The sequence below is a fragment of the Macaca nemestrina genome, assembly GCF_043159975.1.
Source record: "Macaca nemestrina isolate mMacNem1 chromosome 10 unlocalized genomic scaffold, mMacNem.hap1 SUPER_10_unloc_2, whole genome shotgun sequence".
Lineage (NCBI taxonomy): Eukaryota > Metazoa > Chordata > Mammalia > Primates > Cercopithecidae > Macaca > Macaca nemestrina.
This window is the reverse complement of record NW_027257571.1, coordinates 222,506-245,025: the sequence shown is the minus strand read 5'-3', so window position 1 is coordinate 245,025 and position 22,520 is coordinate 222,506. Positions and strand designations below refer to the sequence as shown.

General features: G+C 48.5%; 1 long non-coding RNA gene across 3 annotated transcripts in view; it reads right to left on the bottom strand.

The window, feature by feature from the left end:
- Positions 1-4,939: 4,939 nt before the first annotated feature.
- The window catches only part of LOC139361125 (uncharacterized), a 70,268-nt gene continuing 52,687 nt past the window's right edge, over positions 4,940-22,520 (bottom strand). The window contains exons 1-3 of one of the 3 annotated variants that reach the window (XR_011618664.1): positions 20,154-20,316; positions 18,589-18,756; positions 4,940-5,155 (exon numbers count right to left, since the gene is read on the bottom strand). This is a non-coding gene — a long non-coding RNA (uncharacterized lncRNA). Of the gene's footprint in view, positions 5,156-5,289; positions 5,901-18,588; positions 18,757-20,153; positions 20,317-22,520 lie in introns of those variants that run through there. The other 2 variants (XR_011618663.1, XR_011618662.1) reach the window with 2 other exon arrangements.

Below are 22,520 nucleotides of genomic sequence, written 5' to 3'. Positions count from 1 at the left end.
CATGCACGTATAGTCCCAGCTACTCAGGAGGCTGAGGTGGGAGGATCACCTAAGCCTGGGAGGTCGAGGCTGCAGTGAATCATGATTTCACCACTGCACTCCAGCCTGGGAAACAGAGTGAGGCCCTGTCTCCAAAAAAAAAAAAAAAAAAGAAAAGAAAATTTTTTAACCTAGCTTTCAGAAACTCGAATGAATGAAAAACTGAATTTAAAACAATCGCATAATAAAATCACACAGTCCCTCAAAGCGGGTGGAACTGACCATTTGTGGGGTGTTTGCCTCACGTGTTTTGGTTTTCAAATTTTGACCCTACACATTTGTTACATATTTACAATCTAAAAAAAAAAAGTTATTTATAGCAGAGGACGCTGGAATTAAAGAGAGATTTTCTTCCTGAATGAAAGTGTACATCACATACCACAAGCATCTATGCTTTGTGTGGAAACTTGAAAATAAAGTGTCACAGGGAGATCAACACCAGCTTTGTCCCACATCTTCAGATGCTCAGCTAACTGCAGTGACTGCTCTCAAATTCTCCACCCATTCCCTCTGGGCAAGCGCCAATTAGGTAACGATTAGGGAAAAAAGAAGCTTCAATCCCTCCCATTGTATACCCAACTTTCACAGACTCAAAAATCCAGCTAAAGCTGGTGAAAGAGCAGTGAAAGCCATGCTGGAATCCCCCTCTGTGAAACAGACACTCATGTTCACCTTCCCAGCGTGAAGGTCAGCCCAGAGCCGGGCTGGACCCACAGCAGCAAAGCTGTGACGCCCGTCACCAGGATTACAGAAGCAGTGTCTAGGTCAGAGATTAGTGACTGCCAAAAATAAGGTGAAAGTTGCCCCCAAAGCCAGTGAACACGGGAAAACCTGGGCAGGTTTCCTTCACAAAGAAAGTGAAGAAAGTTTAAGACACTCAGAAAAGCAAGAAATGAGTGCTAAGCATTTCTAACCATTTGAGCTGTATGTTAAAATCTTGTTATTTTAATTACCAGTGCTCAAAATAAGTTGCATGCCAAGGGTTTACAAAAAAAAAAAAAAACTTTGAAAAATATTCGTGAGAACTAAGTCGCACAAGAAAAATCAAAACTTGAGAATTTCTGGAAAATTTTAGACATCAAGTTTTAAAAAAATGAAATGCTTCCTGCGTTAGGTACGGATCTTCAGATTCCCACGTGAATCACCAAGTGTGACACACAAACATGAGGATAGGCATATATTTCTTTTAGCCCAGAATAGCGGTATGTGCCTGTGGTCCCAGGTACTCGGGAGGCTGAGGTGGGAGGATCACCTGAGCCCAGGAGGTCGAGGCTGCAGTGAGCCGAGATCACACCACTGCACTCAAGCCTGGGTGACAGAGTAAGACCTTGTCTCACAAAGGAAAAAACAAACAGAAGAGTATGTTTCAGTATTGTCTCTTGGCAAAAAAACTAAACTAGCCCCAATATTGCCTTAGATGTAATTTAACATCCCCAGTTTACAAAGGGGAAAATGAGGTCAACAGCCAAGACCAAAGAGATAACAAATGCAATGGTGCGTTCAGGACAATGACTACAATTATAAAACATTCAGTTCAATTTCTACCCTCAGCATCAAGGTAGGGGTTCCTCATAATGGGAATTGGAGGCTCAAAGAAAATTTAGGCTCAACATTAAAAAAAAAAAAAGCGGATTTTAATGCTGGTGCAATCACAGGAGACTGCGGCCCAGCCATCCTCAGCGCTGCAGGTACTCACGGGCACATCCGGGGTCTTGGCCACGCTAAGTCCGGGCCGGTGGCCACACAGAAGAGGCGATAAAACTTTTTTGGGAGTGAGATCAAAAATGTTCAGTCTAAAAACCTACTTTTCCAGGGGGGAGAAAAGAACGAGAAGCTCTCATTCAGGGTATTTGTAAAAGGCTGTTTCTAGCGCACTGGTAGATAATAATGGCCGGGGCCATCGGGTTAGCGTCAGCGGGCGCCCACCTGTCGGGGCGCACTGGGACTTACCTCAGTGATAGTGTTCAGGGCTGTGTCTACCCTGATGCTGAAATCGGAACGCGGCACATTGCTGGACACAGTAGCGGGAACCATGATCATAGGCACAACTCCTCGTACTTCTCCTGGACGGCCGACAGTTCCAGGAGTCCCATCTAAATTGACCCAGTATCTGCACGCTGGCTGCTCAGAGGCCATGGTGTGGAACGGCCAGGACATTGCTTAGTCATACGGGGCACAAGCACCTCACTTGCCACTCCTGTGCTTCTATTTCATCAAACCCTATTTTCTCCTGAATATTGACCATAGCAAAGTCATTAGCCTTGGAGATGCATTTGAAACATCAACTTGCTTTGTTCAAGAGGTTTAAGACACACGTAAGTCTTTCTTGCCATGCTCAACACACACAGCCTGCGGTTTCTGAAGTCAGTGTTTCTGGAACAAAAGCCTTGGCCTGCCCCGTGAACATTCACGCTGAGCACACTGTGGCGAGGCTGCTTGGCAGCCAGCAGGGGGCAGGAGAGAGCCGCAAGTGCCACGTGGGGTCCCTGCAAACTGCACCTCTCTCCCTCAATCAAGGGGGGTGCCTCCTGCCCATCCAGTGGCTTCCTCCAAGGCCTTCCTCTAAGGCATCTTTAGCTGCCAGGGCACTGACTTCAGACTGCTCAGCCAATGGGGCAACAGATTCAACAGAGTTCCATGTTATTAAAGGAAAACTTCTGTTACCAGGCAACCTTAGTATCAGATTCAAGGTAAAATAACCAACAAGATTGTTTCCAAACCAACATGCTACTAGTGCCTTATCCTTCAATGCTGCTTAAACATGGGGAAGTATGAGGAAAAAAGAGCATGGCACTTACTTCTTAAAAAATAACACCTCTTCCAGGTTCATGTTACCCATATCATAAAGACTTAGAACTGTGGATTCCCTACAGAAACGTGGAGTGGGGGTGGATCCCCACTGCTGACCCAGCCTCCCCCCAGGTCAGTCACCCCCCTCACCACGGGGTTCACACCTCTCCAGACCCTGTCACCTCAGCAAGGAAAGGTGGCATCTCTGAGCTCTCTTCACAGGTAGCACCCAGGAGCTAGAGAGACACACAGACACACCCATAACTGCTTTAAAATCCTGAAATGCAATACATATTCAAGGACTTCATTATTAGTTTTTTTAAAACTGTAAGAACAGAGTGAGCCTGGTTTTAACCTCTCTGCCACAACAACACCGTGTACATCTGTCTTTTACTGTTTCTTCCTCCTCCAGCAGCTGCTGCCTGGCTGGCCGACTGCAGAAGAAGAGTCTCTGGTACTCCCGGTGGGCCCTCGGTAAAAGCGTGAGCACCACGATCAAGTCTCAGGACGCCGCACACGTTAGGGTCGCCCACAGACCGCCATTCCCAATGCCTAGAAGGCACTGAACGGGCCTCCTGCTCTTTGTAAATGTCAACTCTCCTAAGCTATGCTGTGTAGAAAATTTTTAACTGCAGTCCACACATACTTTCTTTCTGTCTTGTTTTTATCCTAGAGGCATATTGTTATGGAAAATTAAGTTTGCAAGGTTGAAGGGTTTTCTGAAAGTCGACTTCTAATCCTGGAAGGAAAAAAAAAAAAATGGGCCAGATGTGGTGCTCACGCCTGTAATCCCAGCAGTTTGGGAGGCTGAGGCGGGCAGATCGCTTGAGCCCAGGAGCTCGAGACCAGCCTGGAAAACATGGCAAAACCCTGTCTCTACTAAAATTACAAAAAAAAAAAAAAAAAAAAAAAAAAATTAGCTGGGCGTGGTGACATGTGTCTATTCCCAGCTACTCAGGAAGCTGAGGTGGGAGGATCACCTGAGCCCAGGAGGTGAAGGCTGCAGTCAGCCTAGATTTGCATCACTGCACTCCAGCTTGGGTGACACAGTGAGACCCCGTCTCAAAAAAACAAAAAGCAAAAACAACTGTATAAAAAATCATTACAGAAGGGCGCTGGCTGGGCACGGTGGCTCACGCCTGTAATCCCAGCACTTTGGGAGGTCGGGGTGGGCACATCACCTGAAGTCAGGAGTTTAAGACCAGCCTGGCCAATATGGCAAAACTCCATCTCTAATAAAAATAGAAAAATTAGCTGGGCGTGGTGGCGGGTGCCTGTAGTCCCAGCTACTCAGGAGGCTGAGAGAGGAGAATCACTTCAACCCGGGAAGCAGAAATTGCAGTGGGCCGAGATTGTGCCATTGCACTCCAGCCTGGGCAACGAGAGCAAGAGTCCACTTCAAAAAATAAAAAATAAAAATGAAAATAAAAGGGAGCTAACGTTTTCCATTTAAGGGAAGGGAGAATAACATTCAGTATTTATACATCTCACACACACATCTGCAGTGGTAGCCTCAAGTATTCAAGATACACATTCCCACAAATATAGTTCAAAACTACCCACCAAGTTACACGCTAAGAGCACATGCATTGTAAGAATGCTACATTATATTTTTTAAAAGCATCTGTATCCAATATTTTAGCATACTGGCAGTTTTCCCTTCAGGTGCTGTATGCCTAAATTATTACATGTTTAGTCATTCATTTTAGAATTTATGGCCTCCTTTAGACAAAAGAAATATATTTAAACATAAGCTACTAAATTAATGACTTAGGGGAAAAATTACTAAATTAACTTGGAAGTTAAACTTTGCAAACTGAATTTGTTGGACCTCATGTAAGCTAGACGATCAGTTTTTTAAATTGTTGTGTGTTTCCCTCAAGGATGGAAGTCTCCTCTTGTCTCTCATCCACTGTGCACACCACTGCAGCCCGCACCTGTCCTCCACGACGCCACGGTGCGGCCTGCAATTCACCCTGTACCAGGCCTTCCACACCTTACCTGAAAGTCACTAAGTATAACCAAGAAGGCAATGAAAAGCAGATAAATGACCTCCACCCCCACATCCAGCATGCAAATGTTAAACATTCATCAAAGTAAAACCAAAAACCAAAAACCAAAAACCCATGTTAGCTCAAGATTGTAACTGGTAGAGTTATGTGCATGGCAATTTTAAAAGTCCAGTTAAGTAAAAACCTAATTGAAAGTCTCAAGAAATACGAAGTTTATACAAGAAGACATCTGCAAACATTGACAGTGAGGAGAGGACTTCACTCTGCATCCAGCCTGTCCTGGAAGCCACGGCCAAACGCCAGGTTGTATAGATCTGAAAAGCAGAAAAAAACAAGCGTTGAAATGTGTACAGTCTCAGCAATGTACAAATTCGAAGTAGGATGCTCAGAAACCTTGAATTTCCAATCAGAAAACAGGAACATGAGCAAGTTCCCCAGCAGTGCCCACCTTCTGCCTATGGCACATGTAACAGGATCGCTGGCCACCTCGGGGGGACAGAGGCTTCCTGGTCACATTCGCTCTGGCAGCCGCACAGCTGGCCCTGCCACAAACACCTGAGTAATACTGAAGAACCACCCGCTCCCTGGGCTTTGCTCACTCTAGCCGGGAGAGAGTATTTACAGAGTACATTATCGACTGAGCCCTCGTTCAATGCGTCAAGCTTGTTGAAGGCAGTGAACTGAGCAGAGCAAATGTCCCCAGTTGGATGGCACTCAGTCATGACAGCAGCAGCCACTGTTCACGCGGCACTGGCTTCGTGCTGGGAACAGTTCCAAGCGACTTCTTTCTGTCTGAGGAATGTGCACTGCAACTCTGTGGGGCCGTTTGCAACGTCCACCAGAGTTCTGAGGCAGCAGAGTCCAGGCTGTCTGTGGGCCTTGCCGCTTGGCCGTCCATGTCCCCTGCAGATCAGACCTCACTGCAGGGACTGCGGGTTCCAGGGCTGCCTTGAGGCACATGCTCCCCCTTCGCCACCTCTTCCTGGCCCCTGACACCAACCCTCACCACTGCTGCCAACACTTTATTTTCTCATGGCTCCTGAGGGGCCTGTTCTTTCTGCCCTTCCCTGCTCCTTGCGTCCGGCTTGGAGGATGCCCACATCAACGCCAACGCTCATGTAATCACCACCCCTTCCATGGGGCTTGATGCCTAGGAGTCTCAATATCAGAAAGTCAGATTCCTGTGCTTCTTGGAGAATTTCTTCCCATCGTGGAAGTGAAGGAGATCAAATTCTAGGTGCCTGCAATCACCTCATTTCCACAGCTAAGCAACTTCAGTAGTAGCACAAAACAAAAAAGCTTTTTTAAACTTCTTTTATACAAGCTAAATACAATTTAATTTTTACATCCACATTCTCATCAGCTCCCATCTGGTGAGCAGGCAAATAGTAATTTTCAAAGAAACAAACTGTTCCATAATTTAAACACTTAGCATTATCACTATTAAGCAAGAATTATCCCAAAAATACACGATGATCTTGTTCTCACATTCAAAACTTGATGGTCACACAGTGAAATAGCACTTAATGCAAAGGAATGTTTCTTTTCAGGTTTCTGCTCTGGAAAAAAAAAAAAAAGATTTCTGGCAAAGAGATAAACAATTATGTAACTATCCAAAATGCCTCCGAGAAAAATAATGTCATCAGTTAGTTCTTTAAAGTGTTACAAATGCAGCTGAGTTTTAATAGTAATTTGTCCACAATTATCAAAAGAATCTTTAAAAATCTTAATAGTGAAAGAATAACCATTAATGGATATAAAACGCAAAGCAGAAGAGTTAATATTTGGGATAGATTTTGGCCCATATTTTTAACCTATGCATAGTTATTTACCTAGCTGAAGTATATCCCTCTCCTCTTAGGCTCTTCAACAAGGCTGATTTTCAAACATAGACTGGCTTTTGGTACATGAAGGCAGCTTTAAAAGATGTCAGGATCGGGCCGGGCACAGTGGCTCAAGCCTGTAATCCCAGCATTTTAGGAGGCCAAGGTGGGCCAATCTCTTGAGGTAAGGAGTTCGAGACCAGCCTGGCCAATACAGCAAAACCCTTCCTGTATTAGAAATTTTTGTAATTAGCCAAGCGTGGTGGCACACACCTATAATCCCAGCTACTCGGGAGGCTGAGGCAGGGAGAACTGCTTGACACAGGAGGCAAAGGTTGCAGCGAGCGAAGATCGCACCACTGCACTCCAGCCTGGGTGACAAAGTGAGACTGTCTCAAACAAGCACTTAGACCTCAGAAAAAACTTGAGCATCCCCCACCCCAATCAACCCAAGGAATCACATGGCAATGGTTATCATGTGATTTCGACACAAAAAAGTTCTGTTCTCTCTAAACACAATGGTAAACACTTGCCATCAGCCCACAGAAACTCCCAGGACCCAGTAACACCGGACTAGCAAGAATAACGGGCCACGTACGCAGCGTTCAGCTGCAGAAAGTGATGGCACCAAGAACGTGTGTGTGCTCAAACCAGATTCCTCGCTTTGAGGGTGGAGGGTCTCCCCGGGAAGATCATCCAGCGGGATGGTTTCCACTTCCACCATGAGGAGGAAACGGGGGTTTCCTGAGGGCACTGACAGGACTTGGGTCTCTGCCCTTGTCCTCTGTCCTGTTACGGGATGAGGGTGGACTGAAGGCAGGTTCTCCCTACATCTTCCGGGCAGGAGAGATGGAGCTGACAGGTGGACGACGGCTTTTCCAAAATGTTCCCATGTTTATAACCTGTTATCGACCTGCTTTCCCTGGAGATCAGTGAAGCCGCATCATTGCTTCTCTTGCATTAGTGACAACCCGTTGGTACGGCCTCTGGGTCAGCCTCTGCGCGGGTCTGAGTCACTCACTTGTGCCTTGGCCTCAGCATGCTCGTCTGTCAAATGGGTGGCCCCACAGACCAGTGAATTTCTTTTTTTTTTTTTTTTTTTTTTTTTGAGACAGAGTCTTGCTCTGTCGCCCAGGCTGGGGTGAAGTGGCCGGATCTCAGCTCACTGCAAGCTCCGCCTCCCGGGTTTAGACCATTCTCCTGCCTCAGCCTCCCGAGTAACTGGGACTACAGGTGCCCGCCACCTCGCCCGGCTAGTTTTATGTATTTTTTAGTAGAGACGGGGTTTCACCGTGTTAGCCAGGATGGTCTCGATCTCCTGACCTCGTGATCCGCCCGTCTCGGCCTCCCAAAGTGCTGGGATTACAGGCTTGAGCCACCGCGCCCGGCCAGACCAGTGAATTTCAACCGGAGTTCCAAGGAGGTTGCCCAAGGACAGGCAGGGAGAAGAAGAGGAAGAAAGCTGTCCGAGGAAGTGGGGGAAGGGGAGGGCTGTCCAAGGGAAAGGGAGGGGCAGGGGGAGGAAGAGGAGCGTGGAGGGAGGAGCAGAAGCGGGGTTCTCTGAGGAAGAGGACCAAGTTGCTGAGGTGTCTTGGAATCAGAGGTGGCAGTGGCTTGGGCTCTAGGCCCTCTGTTACATAGTTTTAGGCTTTAACTATTTGTTATTTGTGGACTCTTTAAAAGATTTAATTTGAAGAAAACCGGAGTTGAGGATACCTTGCTTCTAAAACACAATTTCTCAGGCCTGAGACTAAGTGCTAGGCATTGCTCATTCTGTTACCGTCATTTCCTCCTATTTAAAATCAGCCGCACACCCCCAATCTCCCTTCAGTGTAAGCATCACCTTTTCAGAGGATCTCAAACAGCAGAGTGAGCAGCCCGTGACCCCGGCCGTGTGCACGAGGAGCGAAGAGCAGACGTGCAGTGAGGGCTGCGGACAAGGGAGGCTGCGGACAAGGGAGGCCGAGGCCCAGCACCTCCCTGCACCGCTGTGCTCTGCCAGGCCTAAAGGACACCCTTGCCTCTGGGGTGAACAAGCAGCACAAGCTATCGACACTTATTCCAAAGGAACAGGAAGAAAATTCAAACGAAGTTAACACAGTTATCCCAACACAACACTGCAACAGCCCAGAAACAGAAGGGCCAGTGAGCCTGAGATGGGTGGTTCCCACAGCGGGACTGCAACGTTGGCATTAGGGCTTTTTGGCAAAAAAAAAAAAAAAAAAAAAAAAAGGTAACATGGGCCACCCATTATTTCCTGCCAGTGGAAAGACACCCACAGGCCCTCAGATGCCAACAGGCCCCTGGAAATGAGCCCATGCAGTGCCTTGGGTCTTCGCACGAGCAGGCACGTGGTGTCCTCAGCACCCCCACCAGGGACACACACACACCACACTTGGCTCCCACACCTGAGGGTCCAGGGGAATGGCAGGAAGTCCCCGCAGGACAGGGCATCCTGTGAGGGCACTGCAGGGCTATGCACCTCAGAGAAGCCCCCGGGCAGGTGCTCTCTCCCCAAAGGATGAGCCAGTCCTGACCACACCCAGATCGCGGTGGCCTCCAAGCCAAGCGCCAACATCTCACGTCCAAAGGCATGCGCAGGTACCTGCTGTGTGTGGAGCCCAAGCCCCTCGCAGAGGTCAGGACGAAGCCAGTGTCTAGTCCCGGGGCCGTCACCAGCCAGGAGAGGCGTCCGGGGCCCTTCCCAGCAATGGCCATGGGAAGTAACAACTCAGGCCCATCAGGGGCTTCCTCACCATGCAGGTTTTAGAAGTGGAGACCGAGGTTCAGGTCTAGTGGCACAAACATTGACAGACCCCATGGAAATGCGGGCGCGACCCCTCCATCCCACCAGCTTTCATGGCTGCTCCTTTCTGCTCCCATCACACATGTCCCCACCCAGCCAAGCCCCTTCTCCTTTTCCACACTGGATTCATCAAATCAAATCTCGCTGTCCTTGGCAAATGCACCATTAATTTATTTACAAAAGCACACTTCCAGTTAACATGACACCCCCGCTATGATAGAACAGCCTTAATTCAGACATGACGTGGAGGAACAGAGGGAGGAGGGGTCGAGGGCCTCCCTGGAATCGGCAGCTGTTTTCTGGGGAAAGCCTCCATCCCACCCGAGCCCGACATCGTGCCACACTGTCCCCATGGTGTCCGAAAGCTCCATGAAGACGGGGTCACTCTGACCCCTTCGCACCCACAACTCCAAAGAGGAGCATGTGTTGAGGAAAAGTCTCCTGCTAGTGCTGAAGACAAGAATAATTCCTCGTGGTGCCCAGAATGTCAGGAGAAAACAAGGCACCATGTGGATGCCTTCCAGGGGAATTTTGGAATGATTCTACCGAATGCCAGTCATCCTTTTTTAGAACAAAATCCATACCAGAAAACATATGTCGCCAGCAGAGAGATGGTCCCTTTCACGGCTTACAAACACACCTACGTTACACTGAATTTATCTCAAGCCACCCTCTCTGTGCTAATGTAAAAAGTGTCCCTTATTAACCAGTAGCCTTTCTCATCTGGTGCTTTAACAAGCAAGAGGATCCTGTAACACTCAGGCGTTGTCTGAAACGTCAAATGGAAGCCTAAAATCCTCTTCCGTGCAGCTTCACTGCAAAGTATTTTGATGTGAGCCAAATCGTGCTCTTCCTACACCTCCATAGGAAACTCAATGCTTCATCAAGGAGAGCAGCATGATTTCTGCTAGGCACAGAAACTGGTGGGGTGGGGATAGGGTTGAGGGAACATTACATAGAAAGCACACCCCGATAATCACCTGCATGAGAGCCACACTGGCCGGCAAGCCCCGGTCAGCTCAGTCTCTGCAGTCACAGGTGTGAGGCCTGGAGGGCAGACACCTGGCACTGCTGACCACCCCAAGGTCATGGCTTCTGTCCCTTCTCTGCTGCCCATCAGGTCTAAGCTTCTGGCAACATTGCCTGCTGCCCTGCCTGACCGACTCTTCATGAAAAGCAAATGTTGCCAGGATAGCTTATGAGTACATTTACCAGGAAAGCAGCTCTGATTGACGCTGAAACCCCCTTCTCACAGCCCTGGCAGCTCCCCTACCCCCGATGTGTACATGCTTGCAGCTCTGACCTCGCTCAGTGTCCACATAGGCTCTGTCCCCTGGACAGCCCACTGCAGACTCAATGTTGAGTCAGAAATACACAAAGAGGCTGACGGTTATGAACCGCCTGCCTGTCCCCCAAAACACAGGTTGAAATCCTCACCCTCAGTGCGATGCTGTCAGGAGGTCTTTGGGAGGTGATGAGTTCCTGAGGCTGGAGCCCCGTGAATGGAGTTTGTGCCTCAGACAAGGAGCCCAGCAAATCTGTCACCCTCCCACTGTGTCAGGGCCAGAGAGAAGGTGTGTGTGAACCAGGAAGGGGCCCACACCAGAACCCACCCGTACGGCACCCTGATCCTGCCTTCCAGCCTCTAAAACTACGAGAAACAAATTTCTGTTGTTCATAAGCCACTCAGTCAATGGTGTTTCGTTGCAGCAGCCTGAGCTGCCTGAGGTGACAATGCTCACCGTCCTATAGAGACGGCTACTCCCCTCTCCCAGAAAGAGGGGTTTAATTAAAATCCCTGTCTCTCCTCGCCACCACCACAGATCTCATTCCCCCACCCTGTAAGCCAGCAGATGCTACGATTAAAGGAAAAGGAGGATCGTTTTAGACCAGCCCCTCCATGTCGGTCTGAAGCATTTGACTTTGTCCACTTCCATGGTGGCTGTGTCACCAGATTCCCCATGCCAGCTCTGCATCTGTACCGGGTCCCAGGCTCTGCACAGACTTCTCCAGTTGCCCATCCAGCACACCTATTTCCCCTTCTCCTTTGCAGATTGTCCTTCAATCCGCAATCTTCTGGTTGCCTCTCTAAATCCCAAGGCCTTCCAATCCAGCCATTCAAGGTGAGCTCAGCTGTGCACTGGAGTCCTTGGCTCAGGTAACCCAGACCCAAGCCATTGGCACCAACCACCTACTGGCTGTGGGGTCTGCACAGCCACCAGCTGCCCCAGCCACACCATGGCCTGGGAGGGGAGGCAGAGGAAGCTGTGAAGCTGCCAACAGCCGTGCGGGGACACGAGCCTCTGGGATGAGGATACCATGGAAGGAAATTCAGAGAAAGAGCCCCAGGGCTGGACGGGTCATGTCCAAAGTCTGCACTGCTGAGTTTTTGAGGTTTCTGAACTCAATCGCTGACCCCGCGTGGCGTTGGATACCGCAATAAAGCAAGACCCTCACCCCCACCCTCCCCCCACCACATACACGGGGCCTCTGTCCTGGCGGGAGGTCAGGCCTGGGCGCCCAGCTGGCACAGCCAGCCTGGGAAGGGGGCCGATTCAGATGGCACGCCTGAGCTCATTAGGGACAGACACTGTCGCCTGCTTATCTCCAACATTTTCTCTGCACGTCTAGTTACAAACGGACGACACAGTCTAGGAAGCACAGATCCCAGGCCTCCCCCTGCTCCTCTCCTTGGTGCCACTGACAGGGAGGGGCCCTTACGGCCGCAAGGCCGCACACCCACAGCCACACTGCCGCTGAGAGGCGGGCCTTTGACGGTTACTTCTGCCAAAGAACCCTAACTCCATCTTGGAGCACACCATGGCGGGAGGGAAGCTCCATCCGGAGAAACAGCGATGCTTCTCCCCAGGGCCAATGGAGGGCACCCCCCACCCTGCATTCAGCAGCTTACTTACCTTCTGGAAAACATCTGAATTAATAGGGAACACTAAAACGAAAAGGTCACGCAAGAAGTTTAGAAGGCCGTGTGAAGTCTCAGCAAATCCAAAGGTTTCTGAACCAAGACTGCTGGGGTTGACGAGCTTACAGGGAAAGTTTCCACACGGGCCTTCAACAAGCAACGCTCAGCAGAGAGCGCCACGCTCTGGGCAGAACCTCTGACACCACAAAGTCACATCAGAGCCAACAGCAACTGAAATACAGCGCTCTCCTAAGATGTGTGCGTTACCTGCAGGAAGTCACTAGACACTAAGATGGGGGAAGAAAAGGATAAGATTAAAAACAAATTTAAAGTAATTTCTGCATACAAAAAAAAAAAATTCTATATCCACTGGCTTCCTTTCTGGGAGTAGTAACTTTTACATGAGATGCACATCCCAGTTGGAAGGAGTCTGGGTTTTCCATGGGCAGAGACAAGGGCTCTCCAGGAAATGTGAACACTTTCTCACTAAGCCGCGTTCCCTGAGGCTATACTGACCTGCCTGAGCACCTCCCTGCTCTGCCTCCAGCCAGCTCCTTCCAGCACTCACCCCGCTGCTCCCAGAGCCTACACTTGCCCAGGATCTACTCTTCTGCTGCTGTCAATCTTCTCCTGCCAAACTTTCACGTTAGGGTAAATAAGTTGGAAACTAAAAAGTTGTAAGACCCCTTGGTTTTTTAAAAATTTGTCTTCTCAGAAAACAAAGAACACTAATTCTACTTCCATGGTTTAATATGTTGCCCCCATCTGCATGCTCATGGATATGTGCTTATATATATATTTTAATCAAAACTTATAATACTGTTGGCTACATTCAGTTTAATTACATTTGAGGTAAGAAGTCTTAAATTCAGTGAATTCAGGCACTCAAAATTTAAGCCCTCTGACATCTATTATCCAAATGGAAATATGAGAGGTAGGTATTACAAAAATCAAGAGAAGTGTTTAATATAAATCCTGGACTTTTAGATATTTCCAGAAATGTAACATATATATTAGTACACAAACTTGAACATTTTCACAAACCTTTGAACTCAAAATTCCATTCTTAACTTTTACAGGTAAATCAATATCCATGTGTGATTTTAAGCAGCTCAAGCATCAGCTCTTAAAAACCACCAGAAATGCTGGGGGCAAATTCCACCGAGCAGCAAATAATGAACTGCACCCAACAACCCAGGTACCTCCCCCTGAGGCATCTGGAACATGAGAATTAGGAGCAGTCTTTGGTTTCTGAGGTGCCCGAAAGTGGGGACTCCCGACTCCCCAAGTCTAAGAAGGCCTCAGTGATAAGGAAAACTAGCCAAAAAAAAAAAAAGAAAATCATCCATGCCGGCTCCCTGCCATGGGCTCCTCCCTGCCACGGGCTTACAGATCTCACTTCCTCTCCGCCCCCCAAAGCCTGACTCCTGGTCCCAGCCCTGCTGCTCACTGGGGTGAGGCTGTGGGTGTCACTGCACCTGTAAGGGGAGAAGCTGGTCAGGATACAGGATCCTGGCTATCCTGGCAGTGCTCAAGCTGATACTGTAACTTTGTAGTGAGTTACTTAATGCAAAGGTTTAACTTCTGAGTAATTCAGATATGTGTATTCTAACACGGAAATCCTGAACGTAGAACACAGGCCACACCCTCACACAGATGCTATCTGGCTAGCACTCTTTGGCTAGCATTCTTTCTTGTTTGCCTTTTCAATAGACGTTTTTAAAAGCAGTTTTCAGTTCAAAGCCAAATCAGGAGGAAAGTACAGAGTCCTCACATATCTATCTCCTTCCCCAGCACAGGCAGAGTCTCCATCATTCTCCTGCCCCCACCGGAGCAGCACACTTCTGTATGACCGACAGACCCGCATCAACGCGGCACCACCACCCAGAGTCCACAGCTCACACGAGGGCTCGGCCTGCTGCTGCTCACTCTGTGGGTTTCACAGACATGGAACGGCATGGATCCCCCATGAAAGCCCCATCCGGAGTTGCTTCCCCACCCTACACATCCCCCTATGCTCCTCCTATTCATCCCTCCCTTCCCCAACCCCTGGCAGCCGCTGGCCATTTTACTGTCTCCACAGCTTTGCCTTTTCCAGACTGCCCTGCGGATGGACTCACACAGCAGGCAGCCTTTCCAGATTGGAGACTCACTTAGCAACATGCGTTTAAGATCCGTCTCTTTTCATGGCTTAGTGGTCCAGTTCTTTTTAGTGCTGAATAATATCCCAGTTTCTGACGTAACACAGTTTATCCATTCACTTACTGAAGCACATCTTGGTTGCTTTCTAGTTTTGGCAATTGTAAATAAAGCTATAAAGCTGCTGTCAACATCTGTGTGCACATTTCCTCGTGGAAGTAAATTTTCAGCTCCTCTGAGTGAACGTCCAGGACTGTGATTGGTCCTGTGGTCGGATTGCTTAGTTCCATGGAAAACCGCCACGCTGCCTCCCACAGCAGCTGCCCCACTTCCCCCAGCGACGAGTGACGGTCCTGACACCCACACATCCACCAGCTCACGGTCGTGTCGGAGTTCCAGTATTGACCAGGCTGGTGGGTGTGCAGTGGCGCCTCGCCCTATGACATAAGACACGGGCCATCTTTCCACGTGTAGATTTGCCATCTGTGTATCTTCTTTGTTGGGGTATCTGTCCAGGTCTTTTTTCCATTTTTAATCAGGTTGTTCATTTTCTTGTTTTGAGAGTTCCTTGCACGGTTTGGATAACAGCCTTTATCAGATGAGTCTTTTACAGATACGTTCTCCTCGTCTGTGGCCTGCCCTCTCATGATCCTGAGACACTATTTTAAAAAACATTTTAGACAGAAGATGGACCTCCCAGCCCACCGCGGTTCTCATTTTGGCCGTGGTCACCACCCTCCCAGCCCTGGTTCCCACCTTTCCACGATCTGCTCGTCCTAAGGGGGTTTCTCCATATGAAGTTCCTAACATATCTCCAACGATGGCAACATAAAAGCAGGCAGTTTGCAGATGGCAGGGAGCTGATGGAGGCCGGAGCAGAGTGTGAAGGCCAGCGGCTTCATCCTTCGGGGACAGGCAGGCCTCTCAGATGTCCCTCTGGGTCACCTCCCAAATGAAGTACCTGCCTTGGCCATGGGCAGGAAGCAGGACCTGGCCCAGATCTCAGCATATGTGACCTGGCACGGCATTTACAGGTGAGCCTCCGTAACCGGAAACTCTACTCTGGGGAGAACACATTTTCATTATCAAGGCTTATTAATTAAGAAACCAAAGAGCAATGCCTGGAGCGAGGATACAGGGACTCTGTGTGACCCACACGCTCGTTTCCACCTGGCACAAAGGACCCTGGAGAGAGGTGCAGTGCCTGCTCTGAGTCACCAGCACCCTCGTCGTTTCTACATGAAGAACCCAGTGAGTCTGTCCCAGGACTTTTTAGCCTAGACTTAAAAATTCACAGCCCAGGAAACCCTAACCATTTTAGGAACCTGAGGGGTGGGCCAAGGGGATCTCACAGTTTGGTGCTGGCTTTGGAGTCAGGAAAGGGTGGTTGGGGCTTCCCGCAAGCACTCCCGGGGAGGCCGTGCACTGACCCGAGGCTGGTTCCACCTCCTGTCCTCGGTTCTCATGCCCAGCAGTGACAGGAGCGCTTCTTCCGGAGCAGTCCCTGGCTCCAGGCCCTAACATCCATGTCCAGGCCCCTAGTGGGGCAGCTTCTACCCAGGGAGGCTTGGACTGGAGACAGCCTGGAGCTCTAGGCAATCCTGGCAACCACCTGCTTCCCGAAGTGGCTGCAGACAAACTCCTGCTTCCAAAACCTGGCACGGGCTGTGTGAGGCCTGGAACATGGGAGGCACACTTCACAGGGTCCCTGATCAGATGCAAAAGCAAGGCTAAGAGCAGGAAAATTATTTAATTATCCTCTTGGTCATCAAATAAAGTCATAGTCACTTAGACCTCTGTGTGACTAGAAGTATACACATTATAGAAGGGTATAGAAATGTAAATACATGCATGCTTATTTTCGTTTTATATGCCTTACATATATATATCCATACATGCATATATATATAACATTGATAAACCGTAGTTAAGATTTCAAATCTCAGTCACAAAGATCTCAGAAGCAAATTACTATCCTTAAATTCTAAACAAAGACGTAACATTTTAGATTCTTGTGAACAAAAGGTTCTCTATTAGCATTTTATTTTAAAAACTAAGATTTCTATTTTAAATAATCACTTTCACTGAGAGATTCTATAACTTGCTACACACCTTAATTTCCAACAATAGCTCATTAGTTTAAGAAAAACTGCTCTACGGGACTTTTGCTATTTTAAAGCATAATGATGTCGTTCTCTCTATACCCAAGAATAGAAAGATGCCCGTGCAGATGTTTCCAAAGCAATTCAGATGAGATGGTCTAGACACACAGTTTAAGACCATCACATTTTCAAGAAAAAAAAAAAGGAATTACATTTTCAAGAAAAAAAAAAGAATCTCATTTTCAAGGGCAGAAGATCAAGACCAAATCCAGGATGTTCTGAAGGGGTCACCTTATATTTAAATTTCATGTATTTGTAACTTGGGTGGAACACGACATCCTTAAAGATAACCAAATAATGTACCACAGCCCTTAAAACCCGCAGTATAGTATCTCTTTTGTTTGACATACACTTAATTTTGTCACATCTTCGTTTTATAATTTCAAGATTTCTAAAGCTCCTAAAGCCTCAAATCGAGAGAGAATTTGACTTTGGCAATTCCCAAAGTCACAAGCAGGTTGTATGTCCACAGCTATTTGGCATGTGGTTTCTGATGGAAGCTTCTATGAATGCACATGAAATCCCTCTGGACTGCAAAGACTGACTCAGCGTGTCTCAGAATGAAAATATATACATTTGTAATGGACAACAGAACAGATCCTAATTACTAAAACAACAGGAAAGTCTACAGCACTTCTCATACAGAACGAATGCAAAGTGTTTGAGGAAAAGTCTTTCCAACTGAAAATATCAGAGCTGATTGGAACAAAGAAGATTCTGAAGATGATCCTCCCTGCTTTATGAGACTTTTAGAATTTTCCTCATCTGCAAGTGAAAATGAACCTCCTGCTTGCCCACTGAGGACAGGGAGAGAACAGGGTAGGATAACAGACCTTCAAACACTTCATAGGGGGAGAAAGGAAGACAGGCCAGTCCCGTACACCCATCGGCACACCCACACCAGCTGTGCAGATAACTGTGATAGCCGGGCATCTCAATGAGACAGCTGGGCACGGGTGATCTGCCAAAAGACAAGATGGCCAAGTTTGGGCGGAATCCCTGGAGGGTGGTCACTCCAGGGCCTCTCAGGTCTGTGCCCAGGAATCTGCATTTCCAAGTAGCCCAGATGAGCTGCTACCCAGAGGCCCTCACCAGTCATGGCTCACACAGGCATCGGAACTCCACACGCCTCCTCCTTCTGCAAGGTCTGGCGTGGATTTTCCTTAATTGCCGACACCGTGCTCCTCTACGCCTACTCTCACCATTGGTCCCGAGTTTACTGAACTTACAAACAGAACAAGAGAAGGGAACTACAAGGGAAAACATCCACCTGAAACAGGACTGACCAGGGCTTGCGTCAGCGGACACAGCAAACACAGCACATATCTGTGCACGGCTCACCACTCACAAAGTCCACAGCAGTGCGGTTTCCACTCAGAACATCCGGGTGTCTGCGGGCATGGAGAAGATGCTGCACAGCTGTTTCTATGCTAAATACTTAAAGGTGTGAATTTTATTACATATAGAAAAATGTGTGTTTAGAATACAAATGTGTGCATTTATGTTAAATACATGAAAACACGTAATCCAGGTGTTTCGGTTCATACCACTGTGGAGACTTTTTGGTTTGTTTTCATACAACTGCCTAACTGGGGCCCAGAACCAACACCCACCAGCTGTGCCACTGCATCTGTTTTACTGTCACAGACCAGCCCTACCCCACAAAAAAAAAAAAAAAAAAAGCCATGTCACTTATTAAAAAATTAATTTGACAACATTATTAGAGATGACTTGTGGTCCTCTTTGAAGAGATTACAGCACATGAAGGATTTCAAATACACGTATGTTCTGGGTCTCCTGATCTTAGGACCTGTCCACACTGGTGGCTTTAACGGTGCTTCGTGGAAACCTCTGGAAAGCATGTGTGTCATGTCTAAGAGCAAACTAGAGTTCACACCTCAGCACTGTGTGCCTCTTCTTTCCTCCATCCCACAGGCACTGCCTTCTCCCAGGGAGCTGGTGCTGTGCCTCTGTCCCGCCAGTCTCCGCCAAGTCCCTGGTGCCATTGTGGAGAACCAGCCTCCGTCTGTCCAGGTGTGTTGTGCAGAAAGCAACTCATCCAAATCTGTTTAAGAAACACACATTTGAGATGCCTATAGGCCTCAGAAGGTGGAGGCAGACAGGATAAAGGCAGCTGTCGCAGGGGCTGAAGATCAAGCCTGTCTAGCGACTGATGGACGTTGTCTGCAGTGAGCCACCGCACATTTAGCGAGGCTGTCTGGCTCCTCACCTCCACCAAGCCTCCACCCGTCATGTCTGGCCTCGATTCTCTGACGCCTACACGACCTTCACCTCGTTCATAACCCAGCTCACAGAGGACCCCATACAAAGGCCCCCGTACCACAGCAAGGACGGCGGTGGTCGCACCTGCGGCCATTTATCCTCTCTGCATCTAGCTCCTCTCCCTGAGGCAACAGCACCTCTGGAGTCACAGCCTGGCCTCCCAACTCTCCCCCATCCAGGGCTTCTTGGTGTGTTGCTCTGCTTCACACACCTCAGCAAATACTGCTGATTAGCCAGAATCACCCAGAAATCTCTTGATTCTGGCTGCTTTTGTAATTTGTAATATTTGTACTTCTGGTGTTATTTGAGGAACAACAAATTTTAAAATTAGAGAAGATGTGGTTTTTATTCTCTCCTTTCTACTTGCAACCTTGAAAATTCTAGCAGCAGCAAGGGTTTGCTGAAAGTAACTTCCAACGAATAGAACCTATTACAAATGTACTACAGAGTGTCAAATAACCACATAGATGTAAATAGAGATGCAGACACAGATATAAAATCCAACGGTTAAACCAGATTGAGAAATGCTTGCCAGTTTGTAGGACTTCTAAAACTTGACATAAATGTTGGCTAAGGGATATAAGATGTTTTGAGATGAGTGAGATGCTTGGCCTAGAACCACAGGCTCTCTCCTCTTTATAGCAGAAAATCCATAAGAAGGTCAAATCTGAAAGAACCAGGCACCGTTGAGTGGCATGATCAGCCATCCTTCCCCATCCCTGGGCCAGCTGCGGTGAGTGCAGCCAGTCCTTCACCAACATCCGTCCTCCAGGCCATGGCTACACTTTACTCCCAGCTCCCTGTCATTATGTAGATTAGGCAAATCATGGCCACTCTCACCCTAAGCCTCACCCCCACACCCCACTCTGCCAGCGTGGCACTCACCCAGTCCCAACCACAGCAAGGACAGCCGTGTCCTTGGGAACGCAAAGCAGGAGTCTGGAAGGAACTTGGATCCCCAAATACCTCATGGAGTAGTCACCAACCTGGAACTTCCTCCCTGAAGGGTTTGCAAGAGAGAAAACCTCCTTTGTTCCTGAAGCTACAATCCCGCAGCGTCTCTGGTCCCAGCATCCTTACCCACCCTCGTCAGGAGCCGCTCATGCTCATCAAGACATGAGAACAAAACTGCAGTGGCACCGTCACACCCCCCCAGAACGCAGACCACCTGCCGCTCACATTCATCGTATTAACACCAAAAAGCCACCGCGGTGGATATCCTGGATGTGGAAACTCTGCGGCCTTTTGCTGGAGATGCGCTTTGTGCGTTTATCGCACGACCATCTTGGTATCAGGAGGGGCTGCGCAGATGGCAGCTGTGCACGTCACAGGGAGTCTTACGCACTGGACTCTCCGCCAGCTCCCAGCATCAGCGCCCACAGGGTCCTCTCCTCCGGGAGGCACGAGCTTGAACGCCAGAGTGTCCTGTGGATCCACACAACTGCGCTGTGTGCCCCAGGAGCTTAGAAACTACCACTGCGTCCACAGGTGACGCCGGGGGCAGAAGCCAACCTCAAGCAGTCACGGTCCTCTGTGGGGCTGGCGTCCAGGCAGGAAGGCGGCTCAGCAGCTCTCCTCTCACTGTGGAACTTCCTAGGTCTCCACATGAACAGAACCTAAGCAACAAACAACAGGAACGAGAACACGACCAGCAGCTTCTAAGATGGGCAAGCTGGGCTGATCGTGAGACACCTGACGGGGATGGTGCCAGAGCCCCTGCCAGTGACCCGTGAGGACAGCACTGCCGACATCTCCCTAAAACCAGCCCAAGTCGAGTTAGACTCGAGGCTTCCCAGGAGTGGGCAGATCCATTCAATCTCCACAGTCTGAACCTTCTAGGCCATCTCATGGCCCTCATCTCAACACATGGGAACCAGGACACTGCACCATAGACCCTGCCCCAAGCCCCCGTTCCTTCCTCTATACCACACACCAGTACAGAGAACACTTAGGGACTGGCCATTCATGTAAAATACCACTTAACTCAAACTTCTGATTTAGAAAATCTAATTCCTACTCACAGAGCTGAAAGTGTTCTGTGCTGGGAGGCAGCAGCTGTAATTAAGCATGAGAGAAGAAGGAGGGATCAGAGTGGTGCCAAGTACTAAATATTCATCTAAATCTATTCACCACACCTACATCTCCTCTCATCTGCTTCATTTTCTTTCCTTAAAAGACACCATAATTAGGTGTCAAAATAGACAACCTATTTTACTGATACTTAACTATAAAGGAGGGAGCTACGTATCCAAAAGAGATATGGGAAAACAGAAAATGTCCACAAGCGATCGGGTGGGAGGGCAGCTGGAGCAGCACCTGGCTCTGTTGCGTTGTGAGCCAGCTACGTGGGCTGGACAGCTCATTTAGTCACTGAAATTACATCATCTAAGATTTTTGTTTCAGTTACTTTGATAAATTCTCCCTCCTGCTATGGAGAGTAAGGGTTTAGCTTGCTTTCCTTTTATGTTTTGAGTCGGAGTCTCGCTCTGTCACCCAGGCCAGAGTGCAGTATTACAGTCATGACTCATCGTGGCCTTGACCTTCTGGCTGAAGCAATCCTCCCACCTCAGCCTTCCAAGTAGCTGGGACCCACAAGCGAGTTTCATTTCTTTGCTAACCAATTCCTTTTCACCACCGTGCGGCGAGCCCATCAGGACCATCTGCCTGGATGTCCACCTTGCTGACCGGCTGTGTGGTCTCTAAGGAGGATGCACCCTGGTTGCCCAGGCTCTGCATGCAATGCTGAGTCTCCACGTCTGCCACCGTCTAAGGGATTGACAGACCGGAGCATCCCCACGTGCCACCGTAAGCCAGGCTTTATTCCACAGGGTGACTCTGCTTCCCGTGACGAGATGCAGCACGTGAGCACAGATCAAAGGGTGTGAGCAATAACACATTTCCCAGATACTAAGCAGAGGACCAAGGCTTTAGTTCCTTACTTATTTGTCATAGGCTTGATTCAAAACAGCTTTCTGGGATCCTGGGGACAAACGTCTCTAACTAGTGAGAATTCTGGGTTCAGTAACGGAAGACTCAACTAATGCCCACTTTGTAACTGCTGATTCCATCAGAATTTGAGGCCGAAGAAAGGGAAAAATAAAAGGGGGACCAAGGTCCTGACACCCCAGTTTGTACAAGGCCAACCAGCCTGCTTGAGGGGTGAAAGGAGCAGTGTTTTTAAATTGCCGACTTTTAAAAACATGGCTGTAGGCTGGGCGCAGTGGCTCACGACCGTAAGCCCAGCACTTTGGGAGGCTGAGATGGGAGGATTGCTTGAGACCAGTTCAAGACTAGCCTGGGCAACACAAGACCCTATCACTTTAAAAAGTAAAAAAAGTCTTTTATTAAAATAGTAATAAAAAGGTTAATACAATAAATTACTATGTCAACATGGCACCCCCTGCTGTCAGACGAGGTGGATTCTGTGTGGCTACAATGAGGCCCAGAGAAAAATGTAATCGGCATCACAGAGAGGAAGGTCAGCCTCGAAGCCCCACGACACTAACTCCTTTGCAGTTTGTTAACCAGCCTGAAGTCTCCTCCGCC